Below are 22,188 nucleotides of genomic sequence, written 5' to 3'. Positions count from 1 at the left end.
AAGACTAACGTAGACCTGAGTGTACCCACTTTGCTTAGCACTTGTGTTTTAGGAAGGCATCAGTGCTTTAAATGGGCAGGTACTGAGTACCAGAACTTTTTTATTTTGAGATGGAGAGTACATGCACTTCTCAAGAGTGAGTAATACGTTTAATTGGAGAGTACCGACACTTCTCAAGAGTGACGTAATACGTTTAATTGGAGAGTACTGGCACTTCTCAATAGTGACATAGTACGTTTAATTACAGAGTACCTGCACTTCTCAGAAACAAGCAGGTACTCTGGTACAGGGTGCCTGCTGTTCAATTTTTCCATTTCCAGCTGTGGAAGGCATAGGTAGGTAACATGCCTCAAGCTACTGTACATTTTTCAAGGACGAGCAGAGGAAGGGATTTATTTTGCTTGTTTCGACCTAAGTAAGTTCTTTCACACCCAATTCCAGACTTCAGCTTAGCCTGTGGAGGAGAAGTTGTGAGCTTCACCTGACTATTAGCGGCAATACTATGTATCTCTCGGACCACTTTCAGGTGCTTGCCGTCCTTTTTCCCCAGCACCCCCCCCCCCCCCCCCCAGGGGGCGGCAATCTGAAGGATAGCCCCGGGCACCACAAGCTCTAGCTACGCCCCTGGATGTCATGTTCTGTAAATTGAGATTTTTGGATTAATGTTTGAAAGGAAGAGACTTTGAAATAAAGACTTTACATGTATCTTTGAATTGCAACATGTGTTCTTCTCAGTCATGAACTAAAGCAAAGCCAAAGGGGATGATGGACGGAGTGTTGAACATTGCATTGAGGCACAAGGTCAGACTGATTTGCATATTGCCATGTCTGAACTGGGGCGGGAGAGTGAGCTAAAGAATGATGATGGTTTAAACCCAGATCATTTGGCAGGGGGTGAGTGCTTGCATTGTTCAACACTCTGTCAATCACCCCCTTTGGTTTAGTAAGTAATAACACCCATAAACAGTAAAATAAAATCTGAAAAATGTCTCAACTCCCACTCTCCCCCCCTAAGCTGCCATGTAGAAAAGGGTCTAGGATTCCCATTATTCCTTTCCTCTCCATCCTTTGCCCTCTGTGCTTCATTTTATTTGCCTGATGTGTTTCGTACCTGGGTGAACAGTTGCCCTAGCTATGGGTTGTTTTACCATCCCATCTACTGGACTGAAGCGTTTCTAGTCTCACTCTCACTACCTCATAGCCTTTCTCGCACGAGTCTTCTAATCATCCCGACGCGGGACCCTGGGATCCAACCGGTTCCAAGAAATCTCTCATAATTGTCCCCCATGCAAGCAGCACCTCTGGCAATTTGTTGTCACATCTTGTCTTCCGTATATGTTCCTTCTTTGCTCTGGCCCACTCCCGCAGGTCCTTCTCCCTCTTTTCCCTAATGAGGGGCCTATTGCACATACAATGGATAGCTATGCGGCATTTTGCCAGTGTAAGTCAGACCACTGCAAAACATCTGCTTAGTTTGCACTTTGGGTCATCTGGCAGTATGCCTAGCAGGCACTGATTAATCATCAGTGGTTCGTCCCAACCCAGTGCCTGCTTGAGCTGTGTTAGTACTATTTCTCACCAAAAGGTAGCTACTGGCGGGCAGTGCCAGAGCATGTGCAAGAAATTAGCCTCATTAACCTTTCATCTCGGCCATCAGGACTCTCTCATCGGATAGATAGCATGCAAGCACTCGGGCACTGGTAGGTTATATGAATTATGTTAAATTGAATGTGCTTAAACTTTGTGCTCACTGATACTCTTCAGACCCCTTCATGCATCTTAGACCAATCCCTGGGCAGAGGGGGTTCACCGCTAAGAGATTGCCATCTATCTTCCACTTGCAGTGGCTTAAGCCGCTTATCCTTACAGAGTGCGCGGTATAGATGTGTGACCAGCCAGCAGCCTTCAGTCATGAACAGCATGGTCACCCTTGTGTGGGTGGGCTCTGGGGCCTCCGGGAAGCTTGGCCACAGATGGCGTGCGATAATTGCTAATTTTGTGGATTGTAGAAATTGTCCCAGGCCTCAATCAAATGTAGTCATAGCATCTTGGATTATTATATACCTCCCACCTTGGTACAGGTCAGCCAGGCTCTTGCGCCGTCCCTCTTTCCATTTTTCTGTAGACATCAATTGAGTCATTCTATCAAAGGGTCGTATGATCCAGACATCCAGGTCCGGGGCATATGGGACTCTCTTCAGTATCCTTTGGGTCGTCCACTCCCAGAGTTTACCATCAGTCAGATCAGGTGGAGGAATGTCCGAGGCATTTGTCTACCACACATCAGTAGCGACCCCTGCTATGGCCATCACAGTCGCCAGCCATTAGGGATCCAACCAATGGATTTCATGCTGTAACTGTGTGGCTAAGTAGTACAGCTCTAAATCTGGGACCTCCAGACCTCCATTCTTCCATTCCTGTTGCAGCATGTCAAGACCTACCCTGCACATCCCATCGCTTCAGAGAGTTTACAGGAGTTCATAAAACATTCCTTGCATAACACAGGGACAGTGGTGCAGCAACGCCAATTTAAAAGGTCTATCTTGCCCATCAAAGACATTCATGATGTATTCCATAACTGTATAAACTGACACAGTCTGTCTAACACTCTCCCCATATTGTTAACATAAAACTGCTTCTCATCATGGGTGGTATATATTCCCAGATATCATCAGACCTTGTCCACCATCCAGGGTAACTCCAACGGTGGAAGCTGGTCCTTTGGTATGTCTCGTAGCGGTCCAAGTGGGAACAGCAGAGACTTAACTCTGTTAATACATAAACCAGATACCACCTAGGAATCTTCTAAAGCTCCCAGCATCAATGAGACTGACAAGTCTGGTTATCATAAGTATACCATTGCATCGTCGGCATACAATGAGGCAATATCCTCCGTCGTGCCTAACCTCAGTCCCCAACCCATCTGTCTGAGGTGGCAAGCCAACAGTTACATAGCTAAGGCAAAGATCAGGGGGTAGAGTGGACATCACTTTCTGGCACCTCGTAGTAGGGTATCACTTCTGAAAAGTATATCCCTGTGTGCACTCTGACCTGTGGGTTCGTATATAGCATTTTAACCCATTTTATAAAGGGGAGCCCAAACCCATTTTGTGGAGTACCCGCCATACATATTCACATCTCTCAGAATCAAAGGCCTGCTCCACATCGAGAAAAGACAGGGTGTAACAATCATCCTGTAGCCCTGGAGTCTGCATAGCATGTGCCAGTCGGCGAAGGATGCTAAATGTGATCCTTTGGGGGATAAAGCCTGATTGGTCATCGTGTATAAGCTGTAAGAGAAAAGGCAGAAGCCTAGGTGCCAGAACCTGATTCAGAAGTTTGAGATCCATGTTTTGCATAGAGAAGGGTCTGTAAGAAAATGTCTATAAAATTTGGCTGGAACGGCACACAGCAATTCCTGTTTGGCTATTGGAGCCCCCAGAGCCTCTCGATCTTCCTCAGTGAGACATGGGAGCGGAAAGCCCTAAAGTAGGCGTCCATTTATCATGTCTCCAGTGCCATCCATGGCTCTGAATACACCCTCCGGAGATGTTCTGCGAACACCTCATTAATAAGTTGTTGTGTGTAAACCAGGTTACCCCCTCTCTGTCAGACCAACAGGACTGGCTGTACTACAGTCTCTGAACGGACAAGCGGGCCCGTAAGCGCCTAGATTTATCCCCTTCCATATACCATCATCGATGGCTCGCCCTTGTAACAACTGATCCCATAAGTATGCAACCTTTTGTTGTTGTTTGCTCCAGTTAGTTGCCCCTGCAGTAGACATGGGCAGCAACTTCTCTATGGACTCCAGTATGCGTTCTTGTTTGCTAAGGTCATTCTCTAATATGCATCTTGTCACGACCAATGTGGACATATAGAGCCCCCGGATGACTACCTTCATGGCCTCCCACTTCATGGCCCTGTCATCTGTGGAATACCAATTAATATTTTAATAACTCTCTATTCACTGTAACTAGGAATGCCTGGTCAGTGAGTGTCTCTGTGTGTAGTCACCATTATGGTATCCTGGGGACCGGTCTATGAAGGTTGTATGTGATTATTAGTGGGGAGTGATTCGAAAGGTAGCGAGCCACATACTGGGAGTCCTGTACCCTATGGGTTGCAGATTTATGTATAAAGAAGTAGTTTAAGTGACTACCAGCCCGAGACTCTCCTGCGCCTGATGCAATGCAGCCACCGCCCTCGCTTTAACATCAGTTCGGGGGGTGTATCTATCCAACTCTCCATTCAGTGCACAATTAAAGTGCCCTGCTATTACAATTTCCATCCCTAGGGACACATGCGCCATCCTCAGTAGCGCGCCCATAAAGACACCGTTATCTACATTTGACGCGTATACATTTATCAAACACAAGTCATGTGTATCAAGGGTGCCCTCTACTACTATATAGCGATCTTTGGGGGCTAGACAAGCCCTAGTGGACCTCAATAAGACTCCGAGATCCACTCATATGACTGCCCCTGTGCGTAACCTGAGTAAGATGTTGCAAAGATTTGACCTTCCAGAGTCTCTGAGCATGTTTTATACCGTCCCCCACAAGTGTGTTTCCTGCCGAAAAACTATCAATATCCTATATCTTTTCAGGTATGCATGGACCCTGTTTTGCTTCATACAGAAACAACACGTATATTCCAGGTTACAAATTTATAACCAGTCTGTGTTATTCTTGTTATCCATGTGGTATCAGTGAGAAACAAATGGATATACCCATACATTTAAGGGAACCTCAATAATTAGCCCCCGCAGCATCTAACAGTGTCCTTCAACTCGAAAACGTCTCTTTCCCCCAGTAACATTACCGTTCCGTAAAAAACAAGCATTTGCAATGTAATAGGTCTCACAATTGCGCGAGTTTGAGCTATTGGGATTGTAAATGATAATGCTATTGGCATTGTAAATGACAATGCCTTTTATTTATGTTTTAAAAACTTAAAAGGAATTGTCATTTACAATGCTCAAACTCGCGAAATGCGAGCCCTATTGCATTGCAAATGCTTGTTTCAATTTGTCACCTCGTTCCGTGATGGCAGAGCGTTATATATTGCATGCTGACACCTGATTGATCTGTAGTATTACAGTGAGTGAATGCTGTAATCTCATATCAGAAAGCAAAACAACAGTTGTTGGACAGAATGCAGAACAATGTCATACATTTGTATTTGTATTTGTATTGGTTATTTGTAAAGCGCAGACTATCGCTCCGAAAGGAGCATCCTGGCTCTGGTAAAACAATGTGCATACAGTTACAAGTACAAAATTAGGTGGTGGTCATTACGTAATCATCTGGAAGATTAAAAATCCAGGTTTTAAGGTGCTTCCTAAACTGGTTTTCCTGGGTCAGCAATCTGAGGTTCTTAGGCATTGCATTCCAGGCTTTGGATGACAGGAGGGTTAAGGTCTTACCCCCCCCCCTTGTTTTTAAAATTAAATTTGGCCAATTTAATTAGATTGTCTCCTGAAGATCGTAACATTCTGGGCGGGTTGTAATGGGGGAAGCACTTAATGAGATACTTCGGGCCTACACCGGTAAATGCTCGAAAGGCGACAATCAAGATTGTAAATAATATCCTTTTATGTAGAGGCAGCCAGTGAAGGATCTTTAAGGCTGCCGATGCAGAAGATCTCCTTGGCAGTTTAAGAACGAGTCTGGCAGCTGCGTGTTGCACGCTTTGAAGTTTCTTCAGTGTAATTTTTTTAACACCTGCCATCAAACCATTACAATAATCCAGACGTGCGAGGATTAAGGCCACAGCAACAGCTTTTCGTGAGTCAATGGGCAGGAAGTCAATACATTTCTTTAAAGATTTTATAATACTGAAACAACTTCCTGCTACATTCCTCACATGTTGGTCAAATGACAGCTCAGTGTCAAATAAGACGCCTAGATTTCTTGCTGATACCACAGTTTGTGGGGGAGCAGGAGAATCTTCCGGCCACCATTTGCTGGGACAAAAATTCAGAGACTTTCCCATAGGAAGAATCTCTGTTTTATTTACATTGCATTTGAGATGGTTCCTTTCCATCCAAACAAACACATCTTCAAGACAGTTCTTGAGGTTTTGTTCCGCTTTGGTGGAATTCTTCTCAAGAGGCACAATAAGTTGAGTATCATCTGCATACGATGTCACAAGTATGCCGTATGACTCAATGAGAGCGATGAGAGGAATCATATAAATATTGAACAAGAGTGGGCTCAATATGGAGCCCTGAGGAACTCCCGACACTACCTTTTTTTCCTTGGAAAGGAAAGGACCCAATGCAATTATTTGTGATCTCTCCGTCAAAAATGAGAGGATCCACTCCAGTACAACCCCCGAGATTCCAATATCATTTAATCTCCCTATCAATATTGGATGGGAGATGGTGTCGAACGCCGCTGTGAGGTCTAATAAAATCAGAACGGCGTTCTTTCCTTGGTCCTGCAAGATTATTATGGAATCAGTGAGTTCAATCAGAGCTGTTTCTGTGGAATGGTGAGACCGGAAGCCCGATTGTTGGGGGTGAAGAATATTGTTGATTTCTACATATCTTTTTAGTTCTTTATATACCATCTGTTCGGTAATCTTGCCCAGGACAGGGAGAAGTGAAATTGGGCGTAGGTTGGCTAGCTCAGTAGGGGGTTTATTAGGTTTTTTCATCAGGGGTTTTATGACTGCTTGTTTCCATTGGACTGGGACTATACCTGTATTGAGAGAAGTATTTACAATCTCGTCTATAAAGGGATTGACCGCTTCGATTACCTGATGGAGAATTCGAGGGGGACATGAATCAGAAGAGGCACCTGATTTACAAGCAAGAATTACTTCCCGAGTTAGGGATAGCGAAACTGGTGTAAAGGTTCTGAGACTACTGGTCGCATTTTCGTCCTGATAAGGAGAAAATGAGGACTGGTGGACTTGCGGGACTGGGAACTCCTTTTGTATACAGTCAATCTTCTCCACAAAGAAATCCGCAATTTGGTTGCAGAGTTCTAAGGAGGGTGGAATCTCAGACTGTAAGGTTTTTGGATGTGTAAAAGTCTTGACAATGGAAAATAACGTTTTTTGTTTTTGTTTTGCTTCCTTAATGGCATTTGTGTAGTACTCCTTCTTAGCGCTCTTAATAGCACCTAGATATATTTTCCTCTGTTGGACATAAAGAATTCTGTTGGCAGGATCATAGGTTTTACGCCAATTGCGTTCACCCTTCTTACATAATAGGTGAAGTGAGGCCAATTCTGGTGTAAACCAGGGGGCATTCCTCTTTCCTCTTTTTTCCATTCGACAGGGATGTTTGGGTGGAACGGGTTTTTTAATCTCTTGCTGCATCCAGCTATGAAAGTGTATCGAATCTTGTTCAGCATTACCGGACAGGTTGGGGATCTGAGTTTGTATTATGGGTCGGAGCTTGAAACTATCTTCGACCTTAGTCCAGTTGATATTATTTTCTGAATGTTTGTTCACTTTTTGTGAGTTTTGAAGGCGTGATGTTCTAATGCTGAAAGGAATCAGGCTATGATCTGTCCAAATTTGTGGGACTGGTGTATGGGTTTTCAGGAGGGAAAAATTAGTACATATCCCGTCCAGGGTATGACCTGCTTGGTGTGTCGGTTTGGTTACCCTTTGTTGTAAATTAAAAATATCCAGGGTCTGATAAAAATTGAGCTCCTGAGTGTCTAGTTTAGATTCCAACTGCAAATTGAAATCTCCCAGAACTGTAAAATGGGGGTAACGGAGAAGGAGCTGGCCTAAGGAATCGGTAAGTGATTCTAAAAACTTAGTAGCACTGCCTGGGGTGCGATAGATTAGCCCTCCTGAGAAGGAGGTGGAATTATTTAGCTTGATGGAGAAACCAAGCCCCTCTAAGCCTTTCAAAGGTTCTAAATTGAAAGTATGACATTTTATATGATTTCTCAACACCAAGGCTACTCCTCCTCCTCTCCCCTTCCGTCTATCCTGCCTAACAATGGTATAACCGTCTGGCAGAGCTATTGCTAAGTCTGGGTTACTACTGTTAGTCAGCCATGTTTCAGTTATGAGGAGGCAATCTAAGTCCTGCTCAAGAATAAGGTCATTGATATCTTGACCGTGGCCACACATGGACCGGGCGTTTATCAGCCCGCCTTTAAAATGTAAAGCATTGTCAGTAGTATTACTGAGAGAAACTATAGTCACAACTGGGAGCCCAAGGGAAGTCCATTTGCAGTGTTTACAGGAAAAAGGTCCCGTAATCTTACTCATATCCATAATACACGAACAATTATTAGCGGTATTGAGATTATGAAGGTCGCTTGCCTGATACAGAGGAATGGAGTGTAAATGAACAGAGTGTCCAGCGCCTGGCGCGGACGGGCGCAGATGGGCTTTCCTTTGGCACGCCGCCGTCGCGCCCGCTGCGCCCGCCCGCTGCGCGGACGGGAGGTGTACTCCTTCATATAGTGGTGGAGGAGGGCGGGAGGCGTCGCAAGACTGGAACGCTGCCCTTTGTTCTCCCCAAGATGGCGTCCGTCCCTGAGTTCGATCGCATCAGCGGTAAATCGCTGTGCGAGGACCAGGGATCTAATTAGTGCAAGAGCGAGGGTGAGTGTGTGGTTAAAAGGAAATTAAGTCTTCCAGTAAATCACGCAAAGTTAAAACAAATTTTACAGTTTTCTAAAAGTTGCCAGCCTAACCCCCGGCTTTCCGCCTCAGGGGATAATTATAATGCACAATGAATTGATGCGCGCCGAGTTAGAGGCCAATTATATACCTTGGGAGGGCGGATGGCGTCGCAAGACTGGAACGCTGCCCTTCGTTCTCCCCAAGATGGCGTCCGTCCCTGAGTTCAATCGCATCAGCTGTAAATCGCTGTGCGAGGACCAGGGATCTAATTAGTGCAAGAGCGAGGGTGAGTGTGTGGTTAAAAGGAAATTAAGTCTTCCAGTAAATCACGCAAAGTTAAAACAAATTTTACAGTTTTCTAGAAGTTCCCAGCCTAACCCCCGGCTTTCCGCCTCAGGGGATAATTATAATGCACAATGAATTGCACATTCACCCCAGTACAGAGATCTGAGCCTAAATCCATCATTTTTCTGCGCTCCACACCACCCCAGTTTAGACATGGCCAGTGGTGTGGAGAGCATGGGACTCACGTCTGAGCATACTCATCCCACTCGGGGTGAAAAAATGCAAAACAACAGTTGATGGACAGAATGCAGAACAATGTTATACATTCACCCCAGTACAGAGATCTGGACCTAAATCCATCATTTTTTTGAGCTCCACACCACCCCAGTTCAGACATGGCCAAACGCAAATCAGCCTTGACCCTGTGCCTCATGGGAACAGTCCAGCCCGAACTGCTAAGCCATGTCTTTCCTGGACCAGAATCAAGCATCCTAGGACCGGTTTCGGGCTATCAGCCGTCATCAGCCAGGATAGCTTGACTCCAGTGGTGTGGAGAGCATGGGACTCACGTCTGAGTATACCCATCCCACTCGGGGTGATCTCATATCAGGGCACAGAGAGGCACTGGATAGCTACTTATTGGAGGAGATGCTCAGCTGGGGACCGGGGGATGGCATGATGTGTCTTGTGTCTATTGATGCGCCCAGCCTCAGCCCTTCTTAAGTACAGTTGGCTGGGTGCGGTAGATCATATTGCCCAGATGGGCTTTAATAATTCAGCCCTGCTGCATATCTAACGAGAGGGCTATCATCGCCTCAGGTTCAAACGGGCAGTGTAGTACCCTCTGCATCAAGGGGCTGGCACAGAAAGGTGTACATCCTCTTTTACTTCTGCACGTGCAGCGAGGGACATTACACACTGTGTAAGGCGCCACTCGCAGAACCTGACAAAAAACGCAATGTTTTGACATCTGGTGGGTGTGGAAGAATTCCAACGAGCGCTTCTGCAGAGCCTAGAGGCCCAGCGCTGCGTTGGAGTCCTAGGTGAGAGAGGGAAGAGAAAGATGCACCCTGTTTCCTCCTCTGCTTCCCTCCCTCTTCTGTTGAATATACTCTAAATTTTGCCGGTGTGTTTTATCTGCTGACACAGTAATTTAAATACCACAATGCAGATGGTCTTTTCCGTCGCCACTTTTTAATAGGGGGTGGTGGGGGTATCACGTACCAATGGAAGATTCCTTTAGAGGTGGGATAGGGACAGCCCTTTGCTAACACATTGAAGACCTGTGTGCAGTTACTGTGCTTCTAGGGTCTCTAAACTCAGTGTGAGTGAGTGTGCGCCGACCTCCCCCTTCACTCCCCCACGTAACTGACAACTACTCACTGCAGTTAATGGGTGTACTCACAGACTGGGGGGGTCCGTGTGACCGAGAGGAGCTTTCCCCGTGATCGTCTCTGCTTGTGGCCGCGAGGAGCCTGAGAAGTGCTGTGTGCCTACTGTCATCGCTGCCGGCCCGTGATCTGCATGATCAGCTGTGAGGAAGTATCACCGCCGCTGGCCCGAGTTACGTGCTGCAATCGTGACCCTCGTGGGGGCCAGCAGGGTGATCGCTGAGGTGCAAGGAGTGTGCCTTTGCCTGCAGCGCTGCTGCGATCGTGACCCTCGTGGGAGGGGCAACCGGGTGATCGTAGAGGCGCCCGGAGTGCGCATTGCCCAGCAGCACTATTGTGATCGTGTGTCCAAGTACCCCTTCTACAAAAGTTTGTACATATATGAAATAGCAGTAAAAGCAAGCAGGTGTGTTGCCACAAGTGGAGATTATGCCTAGGTTCTGGGCATGCAGCTGGCTTGTTCTGATCCCGATCATGGTGAGTCCAGCCTCAAAGATCCCTCCTTCTCATTGGCTCTCTGGTTCACCCATTCAAACAGTAAGCCCAATGAGAGGAGGAGGCTGGACAAAGCACGAGTGAGGCGCTGCATGTTATTGTCTTCACTACTTCTCTGTACTGTGGCATGTCACTCCTTGGCTTCTTATGTACGCCGGCCTGCTCTGTGTCAGTGCTCAGTGAGGTACGTGGGAAGTAATTGGTGACAAGATTCTCACCAATGAATGACTATGTGAGTGGGAGTAAGTGAGCATTTGTGAAGGAGTAAGCTGTGTCAATGATCCTACCGGCGAACTCAAGCGGCCGTGAAAGAATGAAAGTGATCCGGACAAAAAAATGCACGCGCGAGTGCACATCCCTACGCAAACAAAGATGGCGTTGGGCTGTCCACATGCACGTGCATTTTTGTCCATACGCGATGGCGAGAGCAGCCATCTTTGTCCATCTGGACGCGCTTGCATAAAGCTTTGGCTGAATCGATCGCAAAAGGTCCTCTCATGGCGAGAGCAGCCCATACGCTGCTTTCGCCAGGCGAGACCTAACTAGACTGTAAAGGAAATTGCAGATCTACATTATATCACCTTCCCCTACCCACCCACTGGTAGTTGTCACTCATCACTCCCGCCATAACCGATAGACAAGAGGACAGTTAAACCCTGCCCCAAACCCCCTCCCCAACCCCTCCATCCCCTTTGAATACCTGTAGAACGTCACTTCTTATAGTTCTTTTACCAGACCACCAGGTCTGCGTGTCCCCACGAGGCCCCAACGGGTGTCTGGACTACCTTTTTCAGGTGTTCAGCCTCTGGTCTTATCCAGCTCCAGCCGCCTGAGACCCATAGCCTGGCATATGACACCCTGTGAAGGCGCATCCCCAAGTTGTGCAGTATCAAACTTAGACACAGTATCTATTCAAGGGTGGCTTCTAAGACAGGAGCTGCGATTTTCCACTAATTACACACAGTGATTTATTGTTCTTGGTTGCAGTATCTCGGCCATATCATAGCGAAGTATCAGCTGTAGTATGTAATAGTTCAGCCTGGGGGCACAGTGTCTACCTGTGTCTCTGGGATTATTTCCAGCTGTGTATATGAGTTCTGTGTCTCAAAGTGCTCTCGCTCTATCCGTAGAGTGCTGTCCATGCTAACTAGGATCCATCCCTTGTTATGTTCTGCATGAGTATCACTCTTTTGTTGAGAAGTCCCCCAACGTCTATTGATCGCCTCGATCCTCTACGCCATTGCTTCCTCCACTCAGATCCCGATCAACATGTTGCAGTCCTACGGAGTCCATCCAATCGAGGGCATCCTGGGGAGACTCGTAGAATAGCACCTTGCCCTCAAATTGGACCCAGGCCTGTGTGGGGAACATCAGGCTGTATTTTATATTGTGCTCACAAAGTCTTCGCTTAATTGGCAGGAAATTATTACGCAAGTCCTGCACCCTCCTGGTATAGTTAGGTCAAATCTGAATCAGGGGGTCTTGATATCTTGGGAGGCATTGCTTGCAGACATGTTGCAATATTATGTCACTGTCCCAGGAGTTGAAGAGACGGGCTATAATAGCTCATGGGGTGCCCCCGGGCACCACACTGGGCCCAAGGCCCTATGGGCCCGTTCGATAGTGAAGACTTTGGATAACTTTATCGGATTCAAGGCTGTGGTGAGCCATTTCTCTAGAAACAGATCAGCAGAGGGACCCTCAGCGCACTCTGGGAATCTGAGGTTATTTCGCCGAGATCACCCCTCGGCATCTAACTGACGAAGGTCAAGCAGCGTGGCACTGCATTTAAGGCCAGCTATAGTTGTTTGCACTGCTGCTTTTAGGGTAGCTACATCCTCCTCCGTTGTCGTGACCCTGTCTACCACTTTGTGCAAATCTAATCGGAGGTGGTTGATGTCCATTGCCATTGAATCTATTTTGCTACGGAAACAAATGATGGACGGAATGCTGAATAAATCATACATTCACACCGGGTCAAGATGTCTGGGTTAAATCCATCGTTCTTTTGCTCACCATGCCACTCCAGTTTAGACCCAGCCACATGCCAATCAGTCTTGACCCTGTTCCTCATGGGAACAGTCCAAATTGGAATGGCATGGTGAGCAAAGAAACAATGGATTGAGGCCCAGATCTCTGTACTGGGGTGAATGTATGACATTGTTCCTCATTCTATCCATCAATTGTTCTTTTTGCATTGAATCTATTTTGGCCTCAAGTGCTACTCTGGTACCTCTAATGGCCTCCAGGATTTCCGCTGTGCCCAGGGCTTGTTCCCCAGGCCCCAGATGGGGTGTTGCCCCGTGGTCCGTCCCAGGGCATCTCCCTCTCGGGACGGTGTAGAATACTGTCTTGTGGGATTGTCCCCTTCTGGTGGATTTATCCTTCACCATGTCCGCGATTGGGGGAGCTCAGCTCAATGCTGCTCCAGTATCCAGGAGAGGGGGCAGCTGCAACACCACTGACCCCACCGATCACTGTTCTGCGGTCAATTGGCCTTCTCTTCTCTTCCCCTCTCCTTGTGTGCATTCGCCCAACGTCTCCATCTCGGAGTCTGATTTCCTCAGGGCTCCATGTGTGTCCTCTACACTCCGCGGGTGCTACTTCTTTTCCCCACAGCGTGACTCCAGCTCCTGTTCACTGTGCGGCAATCCCAGTGGATACCACAGTAGCATGACTGGGCCACTCCTCTGTATAAAGTTTTGTGAGGTCACTCATGTCCTCTAAGCCCCCTTCACCTCACTCTCAAACACTTGTTATTGTGTGGTTCCCTCTGTGCCTATAGTAATGTCTGGGCTCTCCTCCTCTGGTGACTATTAGGGCGTTTTCCCCATTGTATTAGTCCTGCCTTCTTACTGCGGGCCTGCAACTTTGGCTTTCTCCGGGCCCCCAGTAGGCGTCCCGCAGGGTTTCCTCCTATCTGGACCCACCATTAGCCCTCGTAATTGTTCCAAAGTCCGCACTTAAGTCTCACCTCCCAGCCTTTCAGCAGGCTGTTGTCATCCATGCAGCCTGCTGTCTCAGAATTGTACTTCTAGGGCCCACTGCACAACTCTGTCTGTGTGTGTGTGTATGTGTGTTAGGTTAACCAACAGTCCGTAAATTTCATGTACCTTCCGTTATTTGGATGTCACGTCCGTGGTCCATGACGATCCCTTCTACAGACGCCTTTTGTCCGTAATTTTGGGCATTTCGAGGAGCAACACTGTTTCCCTGCTAGAAACCTCAGTTCCCTGCTGGGGCCCCTCCCGGCCTCTCACAGTCTGGGATGGACCCATTGTAATTCTGTATGCTGGCTGATGGTTGCATACAGAATGACAATGGGCCAGTCTGGGCTGTCACAACATGTAGTGGGCCTCCTCCTACCTCAGTCTTGGGAAGGGCATTCTGTTTTTTCAGCTCAGGCAATCCCAGAGGCAGAATGGACCTGTTTTGGTTGGTGGTGGAGCTTCCTTCATTGATACTTTGTTAGGAAGTTTTATAGCTTTGAACAGAATGTCAGTTTTGCAATTTAGGCAGGTATTCATGAAGAAGAATCTTGCTTCTAGTGGAAGCCTATGTAGGGAAAAGAAAGACGTGTAATGTGATCATGTTCTCTGGTTCGGAAGATGATCTTTCTGCTAAGTGTACACCACCTGTGGCAGAGATGAGGTGGACTTAATCACTCCAACTAGAAGGACATCTCTAGCTGAAATGTCAGAATAAGGCTTCAACTGTTGGTCTAATGCTTCTTGCTAGTATCAGTGCTTTTTATTTCTGTAAGAGATGTAATTCATAAAGGCAGCGTTTGTCAGTTTCGCAAATTGTGCAATGAGATTCCAAAGTGGAGCTGAGTTATATTGCTAAAGGAATTGAAGTGGACCAGCACCCTATGGTGGAAAGTAGCATTAGGCAACTGGAACCTATGAGAGGGAATGCAATTGTGTACAATGCAAGGCATTTTGTCTTATCATGGTTCAGTTTCAGTGAAAAATCCATTATCCATTCCCGCAGCAGCTAAATTGTCATGAAAATAATGATCTTCTTTAAACTATTTATGAAGAATCTGTGCCTTTCCGAAACAAGAACAATGAAAAACAAGCATCTGATTTTTCTCACAGCCCTGAAAAATAAAGTTATCACGCAGGTCGGAGTTCTGGCACAGGCTGAAGTACAGATCATTCGAGGTGACACTCGTCTGATCCAATACATCATCCTTCATGCAAGTGTTGCATGGATTTACTAAGGACACCATCAGGAAGACACAAAACTGTTGCTCTTCCTAATGAGCGTAGTCCTCTGTGCTCCAGAGCAGCCCCTCCCTGACCCCTTACAGTCTGGGATGGACCCATTGTTATTCAATGGGCCAGTCTGGGCTGTTACAGCATCTGGTGGGCCTCCTGGTGCCTTGGTCTAGGGCAGGGCATTCTGTTTTTATCAAGGAAAAAACTGTTCTCACAGTACATAAAGAACAATGTTGTACCTTACCAGATGGGAGAAATGTACAAAAAATCCCATGCTCAGCATGCTGCTATATGTGAGAATCCAATTCATGAAAAGAAGCCAGCAAAAGAAGGTAAATAGAAGAGGTGGAATCGTGCAAAAATGTCCCTGGCTCAGAAGAAAGCAAGCATACCAGCAAGCTGCAGATAGTTACAATGATCTTCTCCATTTTCTAGAAAGATAACATGCTCAAATAAATATATAGTCCTAGTATGACTCAAAGTAGCACCGAGGGATAACGTGCCACTTGTAAAGCACATACAGCTAGATTCATGAAGCCAAATTGCGATCGCAATAGCTGCGAAAAAGCAATTGCGTTCGCAATTTGATGTAAAGGAATTCATGGCAGTGTAAATCCAAAATTTGCGAATTCGCAAAAGAAAAATTGCAATATCGCAAATAAATTCGCAGAATCCTGGAAGAAGCCCATTAGCGAATCTGAATTTGCGAGAAACCATGGATTCTGCGAATAAATCTGCGAATTCGCAAAAAAATCGCAATCGCTATTCATAAAAAATCGCAGATTGCGAAAAACCCACAAATCGCTATTTGCGACGCGCAATTTAAGGAGAACCCAAACCAGGTGGTAACCAGTAAGGAAAAAAAAATTTTGTCGAAAAAAACGTTTCCTAAGTACCAACAGGTGCAGCCCTGACCAAACACACTTAAGGAGATGCAGCTGCAGCTGCAGCATCAGGACTCTCACAATGCCAAGACTCTACATGGTGGTCAGGCGGTGAAGGCTACAGCGAGCAGCACGGAACAGACGTAGGATCCAGGAGCGGATATTTCGCCAGCGGGTCACCCTTCTGGGCCAAACCAGGGAGCAAATATACGCTAAGTACCGCCTGAATGGGCCAATGATCATCAAGCTAATCCAGGACCTAGACCCCCTGATGCAGCACCCAACAAGGAGGACCATTGCCGTGCCCACACATGTCCAGGTATTGTGCAGCCTGCACCTTCTGGCCTCCGGAAGCTTCCAGGGGATAGTCGCTGTTGCAGGCGGGATATCCCAGCCCACCATATCCCGCTGCCTAAGGAGTTTCCTGGATGCAATGCTGACCCGGCTACACCACTACATCTCATTCCCCACCAGCCAACAGGACTTGAATGAGACCAAGCATCAATTTTACAACGTTGCACAATTTCCACATGTAATAGGATGCATTGACTGTACCCACATCCACATCTGCCCACCAGCACAAACGGAATACATGTACCGCAACCGCAAGTCCTACCACTCCCTCAACATCCAGATGGTGTGCAATGCTAAGACATACATCACGGACATAGTGGCACAGTACCCGGGGAGCACACATGACTCCTTCATATTCCGGCACAGCGGCATCCACACACGACTGGCCAGGGGAGACTTTGGTGAAGGACACCCACTAGGTAAGTACACATGCCCCACAATGTTACACTGTGATGATGTAGCTGCGCAGCACAGGCACTCACCCTCTGCTCCTCTCATTCAGGTGACAGCGGCTACGCTCTCCATGAGTACCTCCTCACCCCATACCTCAACCCTGCAACACCACAGCAACGGCGTTACAATACAGCACACATACGCACAAGAAATTGCATTGAGAGGACATTTGGCCTTTTGAAGAGCAGATTCCGCATACTTCACAAGACTGGTGGGGCCATCAAATATGAGCCTGAGGTCTGCCGCCGCATTGTGGCCGTATGTGCAATACTACACAACATTGCTGGGGAGGAGCTTCGCGGGCAAGCAAGATGGCCGCGTAAGCTCGGAGCTCCGGAGACCCTCCGATCCTCCACATAAATCCTGATGAGAATCCTGATCCACGGTAGTGGAATATTGTGGGTGAACGGTTGTTGAGGCGGGACTCGCTGTCCGATTCAAAATCCGACACTCCTAGGCGGAGTTACACTGTGTAGGAGATTCGTGCTAGGGACGTGCTATTGCCTGTGCGGTGGCTGATGACGGCGACATTGTCACACGTAAGCGGTGTGGTGTGAGAGTGACTACTCCGCTGGCCCAACGAAGCACGCGGAGTTGCGGAGTGGGACGGTGCTGATCAGCAACTGGTGTTCGCGGCGCCCGATAGTCGCATCGAAGAGCTGGTGTGGCCCCGGCGTGTGATCCATTGTGCTGGTCCCCAAAACCATCATGGCGGGCAGAGGCGAGTCGGACAAGGCGACGGTCCGTGGGAGTAGGAAAACTACGTATTCCCAATCGAACAAAATGGATCGCTATGCCCAGCAGAAGAGCTCGCCGGGCGCAGCTGCCCGGCCTAAGGACTCAAATCGAGACGAGTCGCCAGACACGTCAGACCCGACACTCCGGGACGTTATGGGTGCCATTGCGGGCATCAAAACGGAGATGCATAAACAACACGAGGTCCTGACGCATAGAGTCGACACCCTGGCGATTGAGGTCAACTTGATTAGAGCCGATCTGGGCAAGACCAACGATAGGGTCAAATCGTTGGACATTAAAACCGCGAGCCTCACAACTGATGTATCGGACCTACAAACAGAGGTCCGAGACTTGAGATCGGCCAACGATCTTTTCGCGAGACGACAGGATGATTTTGAAGGACGTGCCAGGTGACAGAACGTCCGAATCATCGGCGTACCAGAAGGGGCAGAGGACTCGGCCACCGATCTTTTCATGGAAGACCTGATACAAACTCATCTGGCCCCTGCGGGCCTCAGCCGTTTCTTCTCAGTGGAGCGAGCTCATAGACTGCCAGGGGGACGCCCGAAACTGGGTGCCCCGCCGAGGCCCATTATAGCACGGCTGTTTAACTTCAGGGATCGGGATGCTATCCTGCAGGCTTCAAGAAGAAACGGGCCGCTTAAGTTCCAAAATGCGGACATAAACTTTTATCCGGACTTTGCTCGGTCGGTACAGCGGCGGCGACAAAGCTTCACGGGGGTGAAGAGGTGACTCAGAGACCTGGGGATGAAGTACTCGATGATGTTCCCTCCGAAACTGCGCATTGAACATGATGGCCGTGCCATATTCTTTGATTTGCCTGAAGTGGTGAGCGCGAGGAACAATCGGTGGGCGCCTCGGGAGGCCCTGAGCAACAGGAGTAGAGTCTATCTTCGGAACATTGTCGGACAGTGGGACTGCTGGTGACAACCGGTGTCACATTCCTGCACTTTATAATGAATATCCTTTACTTTGTTAAGGAGGGTGGCGGGGGGGCCTGCGTGATCCCCATTCTCCTCTAGGGTCTTTCTGTAGCGTAGTTTTCTGGGGCGACAGGCACACTGCTGGTTGGGGGGGCTACTTAGTCTGATGCAGGGGTGCAGGGTGGGGGGTGGTTTGGTTGTTGGTTGTATGTTTTTTCCTTTTTTCCCTTTCTCTTCTCCAAGGCAATGTAAAAACTGTAATTCTTACGGTTCTGTAACTATGATGACTGCCGGGACTGGCGAAGGCCCACAATTCGACGATGGGGGGTAGGAACCTAAAAGTATTGTGTTGGAATGTCAACGGGCTGGGGTATCGCATAAAGAGAGGTGTAGTTTTGCAACTGTTTAAAAGATGTATGCCCGACGTTATTTTGCTACAAGAGACACACTTGGCGGGAAACACGTGCCAAGCGCTTAACAGGAAGGGTTTCAAGATGGTGGCGTACTCGGGGTTCTCTTCGGGATCCCGGGGGGCGGGGATCATGGTGCGCGCGTCTCTCCCATTTGAGATTGACTCTAGTGTTGCCGATGAGAGGGGGCGGTACGTCGCCGTCTCGGGGAGATGGGAGGGACGGTCCCTGGTTCTGGTTTCGGTTTATGTTCCCCCTGGGTTGCAAAACAACACGTTTCAGGACATTGGGGGCGCCATTTTAGGTCTCCCTGAGGGTCTGCTTAGTATAGGAGGTGATTTCAACGCAGTTTGTTCGGGGACCCTAGACAGACATCCATCCAGAGATCTCCGAGGTTCGCAATCCTGGCTTCCCGACTTCCTGGATACTATGGGACTTATTGACTGCTGGCGGCTCATGCACCCTACCCAGAGTCAATACTCATTCCACTCAGGGGCACACGGAAGCCTCTCCAGAATCGATTATGTTCTGGCTCTAGCGGCCCACGCGTCGGCAGTCTCTGAAGCGAGGGGCATCTCAGACCATTCTCCGGTCTGGGTGTCCTTTGACTTCAACATCGTGGCGACCGAGAGGGTGGTATCGGTTAATCCGTGGTACTTCTGCAACCCCAAGACTTGTGGACTCATGGCTAAGGCTATTGAGCTTTATTTCTCTGAAAACTCGGGGTCAGTTATATCGGCTATTACCCTATGGGAGGCATTTAAGACGGTCTTGAGGGGTGAGGCGTTCTCCCTTATAGCTGAGGTTCGGAGACGCAGGGACGCGGATGTGGTGCGGATCGAATCTGAAATTGAAGATCTGGACTCCCAATTGGAAGTCGACCCGACACTGGACCTACTCCATGTTCTCTCACTTAAACAGTCAGAGTATCGGGCTACTGTTACGGATGCTGCCAAGGTCATGGGTAGAGAGCAACAGGGTAGGATCTATGATGTCGGGGACAAGGCGGGCAAACTCATCGCTTGGCTGGATAAAAAAGAGAGAGCCAGCCGTGTGGTCCCGGAGGTGCTGGGGGAGGACGGCGTGACTGTCACCGACCCGAGTGCCATTGTCATGGCGTTTGCAGACTATTTCGAGACCGTTTATACCTCGGTCTCCGACATGTCCGAGACTGACTCTGGGGAGCTCTTGGCAGAAGTGGAGCTCCCGTGCCTGTCGGAAGCGGAGCGGGACAAATTATTATTATTATTATTATTATGTTTCTTATATAGCGCCAGAATCGACCCCCGAAGGGGTATCTCCGCGCTTGCCTTGGGAACCCGTCCTGGCTTTTCCCTGTGAGATAGGCCCTACAGGGCATCCCCAAGGTGAAAGCCAGGCATCCCGCCGCGGGGGGGCCGTTGTGGAGATTAAGCAAGCTTAATGCCCAGAGTTGCAGAGTGTGAACCCATGATTAGGTCAGGCACCGAAGCGAGAATTATCGAGTCCATGGACATTTGAGCTCAAGACCCTGCCGCGTCGGGAATTGAACCCTGGTCCCGGGTCTGACCTCTGCTTCATGGTCAGCCTGCTCTAACCAGTGAGCCACACTTCTCCAGCGACTTGGTTCACCCGGACCAGTCGGGCTTTATTCCACACCGCAACACTGCCCTTAACCTCAGGAGACTACATGGGGCCCTCGCAAGGGTCCACACGCTCAAGGAGCCAGCCGTCTTGGCGTCTTTGGATGCTACGATGGCGTTTGACTCCCTCGAGTGGAACTATCTGTGGGCAGTGTTGGCGAAGTTCGGATTTGGCCCGGAATTCATAGGGTGGGTCAAGCTCCTGTACGCTAGCCCGCTTGCCAACGTAACGGTTAATGGTCGTGTATCTGCGTCCTTTGCTCTCCGCAGAGGCACCAGGCAGGGTTGCCCCCTGTCGCCCCCGTTGTTTGCATTGGCGCTTGAACCGCTGGCGGCGTGGCTGCGACTTCACCCGATATAAACGGAATACGGTGGTCCCCTGGATTCGAGGACTGTGTGTCGCTATATGCAGACGACATCTTGCTATATCTCACCTCTCCTTGTAAGTCACTCATTGTGGTGTGTGATGTGCTACGTCTTTTTGGTTGGCACTCTGGCCTGGTTAGTAACTGGTCGAAGTCACACCTATACGTGCTGAGAGGTGGGACACCTCGGCTTCCAAGGGACTGCAACATACAGGTCGCGCGGCAGGGATTCAAATACTTGGGGATCTATATTTCAACGGATCCCAAGGTACGCTACACGAATAACTTGCTCCCCCCTCTCGTACGTCTCCGGCGTGACGTAGAGGGATGGCGGAAACTCCTGCTTTCCCTGCCTGGGCGTGCAGCACTGTTTAAAATGATGTCCCTGCCCAGATTCCTGTATGCTCTTCAAAATACCCCGGATCCGGTCCCATCCAGCTACTTTAGGGAGGTCGAGGGTTTGCAGCGGACCCTTCTCCGGGATGGCAGGCCACGCATCGCCATTACGAAGCTTACGCTCCCATGGTATGACGGAGGCATAGCGTTGCCTGACATCCGGAGATATTATTGGGCTTCCCAGCTAGCTGCCCTTAATCATGGCCTCTACGGTCCAGCAGTAAGCCCAGGTTATGCCATGGATTGGTGGCTCCTGGACGACGGGAAGTATCATAGAGCGCTATACTCGAGATCTCTGGATGGTAGAATGTCGGGGCCGACGAAGACAGCCGTACACATATGGCGGGCAATCACAAAGTCACAGGGGTGGAAGGGTAGTCTTACGATGGCAACTCCTCTTTTTGAATCTGAAATACTGGGCAAATTATGGCACACGAAGGGATTCGACAGGTGGGACATGATAGGCATATCCAAGGTGGAAGATATGATTGTGAAAGGGGAGATAAAGTCCTTTACTCTTTTACAGACAGAGTTCCAGTTGGGTGGAACGGAATATTTCCGGTACGCCCAACTGCGTCATGCCATTCTGGCAGCGATGCCGCAGGGCGAGAAGATCCCTGAGTCTTCCCCGTTGGAGGACAGGGTGCTGGACGGCCATATGCCGGACAGTGCCATTTCCTTAATCTATTAAAAACTCATCAATGTCCGTACGGACCTCCTCCTTGGGGTGAGAGACCAGTGGGTGCGTGATGGGATTGAGGTGGATGATGAAGACTGGCAATATGCAGTGTCCTCCCCCAAGGAGGTGGCAATCCCGGCCAGGCTGTGGCTGGTTCAATTAAAGATTCTCCATAGAGTGTACGTGACGGGTCCCAGGCTGAAACACATGGGTCATTCAGTGGACGGCCTCTGCAGGCGTGGCTGTGGTGCATTAGCCACCTTCATGCATATTATTTGGGAGTGCCGGGTGGTCGCCTCCTACTGGAGGCGTGTACATATGATCATGAGCGAGGTGACTGGGGTA

The sequence above is a fragment of the Lissotriton vulgaris genome, chromosome 9 (genome assembly GCF_964263255.1).
Source record: "Lissotriton vulgaris chromosome 9, aLisVul1.2, whole genome shotgun sequence".
In the NCBI taxonomy this organism is placed as follows: Eukaryota; Metazoa; Chordata; class Amphibia; order Caudata; family Salamandridae; genus Lissotriton; species Lissotriton vulgaris.
This window is presented reverse-complemented; position numbering follows the sequence as displayed.